Below are 7177 nucleotides of genomic sequence, written 5' to 3'. Positions count from 1 at the left end.
GAGGTCCGCGGCGATGCACTACACCCAGAGTCGTATATAGAGATCTATCTATCTATCTCTATATACGGTTCTGACTACACCAGTAACGCATTGTTATTATGGTATCTGCCCACGACAGCAGAGTTATAGTAGTAGCGCAGCAGCAATATCAGCATCATCACCATCACTAGCAGCAGCAGCAGCCGCCGCCGCGTCACGCGAATGAACATTGCGACACAGTTCGTCTGCGGACAGATCCAATACAAGGTCGCAGCCGCTGAAAAAAATGCCCGCTAGAAGAAAATATAGATTTGTTGGTAATTTACAAACTCACCATGTGTGCGTATAGGGATATCGTAGAGCCGTGTGTACGACGTAAGCGAGTGAGCGAGACACAGACGCAGCACGTACGCACGCACGCACGCACGCACGCATGCATGCCACGCACGCATGCACGCAGCACCACAACATATATATATATATAATAATATATATATATAATATATATATATGAAGAGAGACAGCGAGACGCGGCCGATTGCGTATCTCATAAATTCAGGACGGGACACGGCATGATTATGTATGACGTGGGCAATTTCAGAACAATATGCATTGTTGACGCATCAAGTTTCCGATCAGCATATACTTCGATGATCACCGACAAACTGCTGCTGCGCGCGGATGAAATCACCATCACGAGATGCGCTTATTCATGAATGAAACTGACCTTGTGCTGTGATGAAAGCGCGTGCACGCATACATCAATATTATTATGCTAACAATGACGTACACGCCAAGACCGATATATTATATATATATATATATATTATATATATATATCAAGAGCTAATAAACACTATTGGGTACCTACACAAGTATTTTATTAGTCTTGATATGAATATATGTGTGTGGGTGTGACATGTGTGTGTGTGTGTGTGTGTGTGGTGTGTGTGTTACGTGCGTGACGTGGACGTGCGTGTGTGCGTGCGTGCGTGTGTGTTATGTTGTGTGGTGTGTGTGACGTGTGTGTGGGCGTGTGTGTGGTGTGTTGTGTGTGTGTGTGTGTGTGTGTGTGTGTGTGTGTGTATGTGTGTGGTATGTGTGTGTGTGTATGTGTTGTGTTTTGTGAGTGTGTCCGGGTATCTGTGTATATATATATAATATATATAATATATATATATATTATGTGTGTGGTGGTGGTGTGTGTCATGCTGTGTGAGTGTGTGTTGTGTGTGTGTGTGTGTGTGTGTGTGTGTAGTGTGATGTGTGTGGTGTGTGTGTGTGTGTGTGTGTGTGTGCTGTGTTGTGTGCTGTGTGTGTGTGTGTGTGTGTATGTGGTAGTGTTGTGTATGTATGTATGTGTGTGTGTGGTGTGTGCGGCAAGCGCACGCGCGCTCGTGGTGTTTATATTCCGTAGAACAGAAGACGAGGTGTAGACGCGCGTCACGGTTGTGTTGATGATTCGTAACTCGGTAGCTGCGTTGTAATGTGGTTCGACCTAATTGTTAAAAAGCTGCGGAGCTGTAGTACGAGACAGGCCGTATACGCCGGTGCTGCGGCAATCGCCGTGAACATAAAATCACTTTTAACATGATTAGCGTTTTCGGAAAGCAAGGTTCGCTTTAATTTTAGTCGAAGCTTTTCTGTGATTAATTGTCGATCGCCTGTGAACACACTTTAGCGGGTTCTATTACCGCACGTCGTGCGTGAGGAAATCTCGGTCGGGGCATGCAGGTACTAACTAGCAGGCAGGATCAAAACGTTGCACCTCAAAGACTACGCAAAAGACTAAACAAGTCATCATACAATATCCTAATATACTCAGTTGGTTTTCATAACTTTAACACTATATATTATATATATATAATTAATATATATATATATATATATATATATATATACTATATATATATGATTAGGCAAGGTGTATGCTATTCATAATGTACACGTAAAGTTATTTGTAATCTAATTATATATATGTAGAGTGAGCGCGGCCGTATCGCATGCTGTGTGGTGCAGGAATCCTGGATAGTAAGGTCTGTTGCATGATGTAATAAGGTAATGCTGGATAGTAAGGTCTTGCCATGATGTAATTGAGGTAATGCTGGGGATAGTAGATCTACCTGATTAATAAGTAATGCTGGTGATTAGTAAGCGTCATTGAATGATGATAATAAGGTAATGCTGAGATTTAGGTAAGTCTTGCATGATGTAAGTTAAGTAATGCTGGGATATAAGCGTCCTACCTGAAGTATATAAGGTAATGCGCGGATAGTAGGCGTCTTACCTGATCGTAATAAGGTAATAGCGTGATAGTAAGGTCTTGCATGATGTTAATAAGGTAATGCTGGGATAGTAAGGTCTTGCATGATGTAATAAGGTTTAAAATGCTGGGATATGTAGGGTCTTACCTGATTGTAATAAAGGTAATGCTGGGATAGTAAGGTCTTGCATGATGCTAATAAGGTAATGCTGGATAGAAGCCGTCTTGAATTGATGTAATAAGGTATATCTGGAAGTAGTAAGGTCTTGCATGATGTAGATAAGGTAATGTGCGGAAGTAAGGTCCTACTGATGTAATAAGGTAATGCTGGGTATAGTAAGGTCTTTGAAGATGATGTATATAAGGTAATGCTGGAATTTAGTAAGTCTTGCATTAACGATGTTAGTAGGTAATGCTGGGAATAGTAAGGTCTTACCTGATGTAGTAAGGCTAATGCTGTGGATAGTAAGGTCCTTACCTGAATGTAGTAATGGTAATGCTGGGATAGTAAGGTCTTACCTGCATGTAATTAGGGTCGACGGCGACGCCATTGCTGGTTCCCAACCGTTAGGGCCAGTTCACCGTTAGTCCGCCACTGTGCGTATTCCACAGCGTCGGCTGGAGGTAGCCGATTGCCCTGTCGCCCGTGTCCGCTGCTGCCAAAAACACAGCGACAACGATGATGATGATGCACACGTTGTGACGGCGCTCGATCATATACAGACGCGTATAGAGTTGTATTTATATAATAGCGTCATGTATGGTAACAGTTAGAGCGCGAGCCGCGACCACAGCCGCAGAGTACGGAGCAGCTGCTGTAGTGTGAGTGTGTTCACGGTTGGTGAATCAGGTGGATATATCGCGAAGCGTCTGCGCTGAAACATCGCATGAGAAATTGAGTGATCGCGTAGTAAAATAAGAGCTACTGGCAAAACGCGGAAGTATACATGAAAACAGAGAGTGTGAGTGAGAGAGATAATCGGAAAAAGAAAGAAGCATAGATAAGAAGGGAAGTAGAGATGTAAAGAAAGAGTGGTGGAGAACGAGTAATGACAGAATTAAAAGGGCGTGCAGAAAAAATGGAAAGAGAGGAGAGAGATTGAAAGAGGCATAATAACGGAGGAGAGAATTAAGAAGAAAAAAGAAGAAGAAAAGAGCAGAGAGAGAAGAATGAGAGAGAGAGAGAATGAAGAAGAAAGTAGAGAGATAGAGAGAGATAGACGCGGGGTGGTTATGCACATAGACTCACAGTGGTAAGCGAACACGTCTCTCATTAATCATCATCGAACACTAGACTGCGCGCGTCCTCCGTGAACAGGGCCACCACCAGCGGCCTAAACCCTGTTTCACTTCTTCTCCCTTCCTCTTCTCTCTCTCTCTCTCTCTCTCTGGCTCTCTCTCTCTCTCTCTCTCTCCTCTCTCCTCTCTCTCTCATCTTCTCTCTCTCTCTCTGCTACACTCATCTGCTCTCGCCCACCTGCCCTTCTTTCTCTTTCTCTCTCTCTCTTCTCTCTCTCTCTCTCTCTCGCTCTCTCGCTCTCTCTCTCCTCTTTCTTTTTCTCTTTCTCTCTCTCTCTCTTGCCTCTCGTTCTTAACCCTCTCGTTCTCTCTCGCTCACACACACTCCATCTCTTTCTTTCTCTCTCCTTTGCTCTCTCTCTCTCTTTCTATATTTTCCACTACACTTTGTGCCTCTCTTTTGCTCTTTCTCTCGCGCAATATACACATCTCTCTCTCTCTCTCGATGCACACTAAACTATGTGTCACGACAATAATCATGCAGCAAGCAGCGTATCCTATATCGGGCAGCAATTTAGCAACTAACGGATTACTGTTCTTAAAACAGCGTATAGCTTCAATTACGCGTAAGCGCGGCCCGCGGTGACCCTAAGTTCACGTGGGTTCACGCGCTCTTCTAATAACCACAGCGATGGACTTTAACTATACACCATATATGCAGAGAGCCTATAATACTTCATTATTATCCGCTCTGCGGCTGCGCATAACACTGCGACTGTTTCGCGTTCGGAAGGGCAACCAAGTAGCAGACCATGGAGAAAAACTCGACAGTGTTACGTCATTTGTCAGTATAATAAATAACAGCCGACTAGCCAGTAGGCGGCGCGCGCGACACCAGGCGTTGACAGCGTGACCCACATCTATTTGCACAAAAGGCGTGACCTTGGGTTGTGTACGAGGCCGCTCGTGGCATGTAGCTACGCGAAATCTACAAACAAACACAAATAACAAACACGACGTGAAGACACGAGAACAACAAAAACAACGCTATACAAGTGCAGTAACAGCGTGATAACCATAAGCACAACACAATAAACAATGACAAACGCAATACAACAACAAACGCAGCGCAATAATAACAACCATGACAACAACAGAATAACATCCAGCACAGCACAATTAACATAAAACCACAAACAACACAGCGGACACAGTAAATGATTAAGCAACAGCCCTATGCGTGGTCACACATAATACGACGTATACACTCAAATCGTGCGTTACGAACACGGTGGCGATGACAACTCGTGCTTCCATACCAACCCCAGCAACCACGAGCACCGCATGGGAACCCAGCCAACTCACGGCTAATAACCGTTTGCTCGCACCTCGCGCGCGCGCGGTAGTTGCAAGTGTTCAGCGTACATCGTGTCGCGTCGATCAACACATGGCGACGTGGAATTTACGACCACGCAGGCTACCCGTTATTTACGGGTATAACGCGAAATGTGGGTGACACGCAAAATTTCAATTTCTAAGTTAGTGCTCTCCGGCCGCCCCCGCTGTGCGCGCCGGTGTTTATTTCATTCGGAAATTCCTCGGCTGCCGTGCTCATGCGGTGCAGCGTGGTATGCAGCCCCCTTATGTCAAACGTCCCCCTTGCGTATGGACAATAAAGGTGAAATTATTATGCCCGTGTACAATGCGCAATGCGCCCTGTTAGAACGGGCGATAGTTGATAGATGATTAGACAGATGCTCGTGTGAGTATTTGTACAAGCGCAGCTAAATTCCACTCAATATAATGTAGAAAAAGGAAATCAATCAATTAATCTACTAATATAGATGCAGCTAGATTCTACACAAATGTCATAATCATTCACTCGCAGTACAAGGCGTCTTCCCGCGAGCTCTCAGATGACAGACACGCTGTAGGCCCGTTTCACTACAACGTCTCACGGCGTAGTAGCATCGCAGCATCTCCCCTGGATGGGAAAATGTACCGAATGAGAAGATGTAAGTTCGGATTCGAAAGTAGCGTATGGAACGAAAGCGAAACCCCGTAAGTATACATGAAAACGAGGAGAAGGGGAAGATAGGGAGAGAAGAGGGGGAGAGAGAGATAGAGAGAGAAAAGGAGGGCGAGGGGGAAGAGAGAAAGCGAGAGAGAGAGGGGGGGAGAGATGAGAGAGAAAAGAGCGAAGAACAGAAGATAAGATAAACAGATGTGTTTATTTCGCCTTCTTTTTCTTGGCTTCATCTCTCTCTCTCTCTCTCTCTCTCTCTCTCTTCTGTCTTCTCTGTCTCTCATGTCTCTCTGTCTCTCTGTCTCTCTGTCTTCTCTGTCTCTCTCTCTTTCTCTCCCTCTCTTTCTCTCTCTCTTTCTCTCTCTCTCTCTCTCTCTCTCTCTCTCTCTCTCTCTCTGTCTGCATGTCTGTCTGTTTCTCTCACACACGGCCACGATCTCTCTCTCTCTCTCATTTATATCCGCCTCTCTCTTTCTCTTTGTCACTCACTCTCCCGATCTCTCCCTCTTGTTTTCTTTCTGTTTCTCGCTCTCTTCCTCTTTCTCGCCTTCTCTTTCTCTTTTTCGCACCTCTCGTTCTGCCGTCTCTTGCTCTTATTTTGTTTCTTACGCGCGCTCTCTTCCTCTTTCTCGATCGCTCTCTCTTCTTCTGCATATCTCATCTCTCTCATGCGCGCGCTCTCTCTCTCTCTCTCTCTCTTTCGCCATCAACCCCGTCCCTCCTCACTTCCATCCTTATGTCACTGTCATAAGGAAGGCGTGTTCAATTGCCTCCCAGCAAAAAAATATCACTAACAACTGAAACAGGTTACATAAGCCATCCTTGCCAGCGGTGGGTCCCAGTGCTGAGCCAGAGATTTCACGATACGTACGAAGAAGACAAACCGCCTGCCGTCCTCGCCAGTATCACGACAATGATCAGCATCGCCCGCTAAATCTCTACAACTACTCACGCACGAGGTTAATATCAGACATTAACAACTAGACAATCACTACCAGTACTAACGATCCACCGCTAACACCTAGGCGCAGGACAAAATAACGCAAAATATCTATATGATATATAATGATACGGACCGAGTCACCTTAACAACTACGGCATACGCCCGACGTTCCCACAATGCGTGACTATATTAGCTTTGTGCACTAACTTCAGCAAACGCTCAACACATTCGGTGGTCGGCATGTGGCAGTGTCTTCTCTTGGGCGCGATAAATACATGTCACGTCAAATTATAACCCGTTCATTATCGGTTCTACATCATAGGTGTAACATCGAATGAAGAAAGCCACGCCGTCGGCCGTCAGGGCACGCACCGAACATTTTGTGAGTCTACGCGATGCCAAACCTGTGACTAATGCCAGCTCAAGGAAAATCCCAGGCGTATCTTTTTTAGACAGGTGTCCGCTCTATAGCTGTTATTTCGCTGTATAGGTGCAACGCAAAGAACACGCAAAAACTGTTCTTTTACAGACAGATATCTGTTGTATAGAGATTGTTTCGCTGTATACGTGTCACTCAAGGAATACGCCTGAGCATGTACTCGTGTATTTTATCAACAGATATCTGTTACATAGAGGTATCCGCTAACACAGGGTTTACTGTGTATTCAAACGACAGTTTGTAATCATCGCGTGATTCAGCTTTCAATCATTGTTAGTGCTGCAAGCA

The 7177-nt window shown here is 45.0% G+C and overlaps 1 protein-coding gene across 1 annotated transcript in view; it reads right to left on the bottom strand.

The window, feature by feature from the left end:
* The window catches only part of LOC106811140, a 22975-nt gene extending 20177 nt beyond the window's left edge, over positions 1–2798 (bottom strand). Inside the window, exon 1 of the mRNA XM_014814680.1 lies at positions 2766–2798. The gene's annotated coding sequence lies outside the window, so the exon portion shown is untranslated. The remainder of the gene's footprint in view (positions 1–2765) is intronic.
* Between the last annotated feature and the right edge of the window lie 4379 nt (positions 2799–7177).

This window comes from Priapulus caudatus, unplaced genomic scaffold (assembly GCF_000485595.1).
Source record: "Priapulus caudatus unplaced genomic scaffold, Priapulus_caudatus-5.0.1 Scaffold508, whole genome shotgun sequence".
Classification (NCBI taxonomy): Eukaryota; Metazoa; Priapulida; class Priapulimorpha; order Priapulimorphida; family Priapulidae; genus Priapulus; species Priapulus caudatus.
The sequence above is the reverse complement of the archived record's forward strand: the minus strand, read 5'-3'. Positions and strand labels throughout refer to the sequence as shown.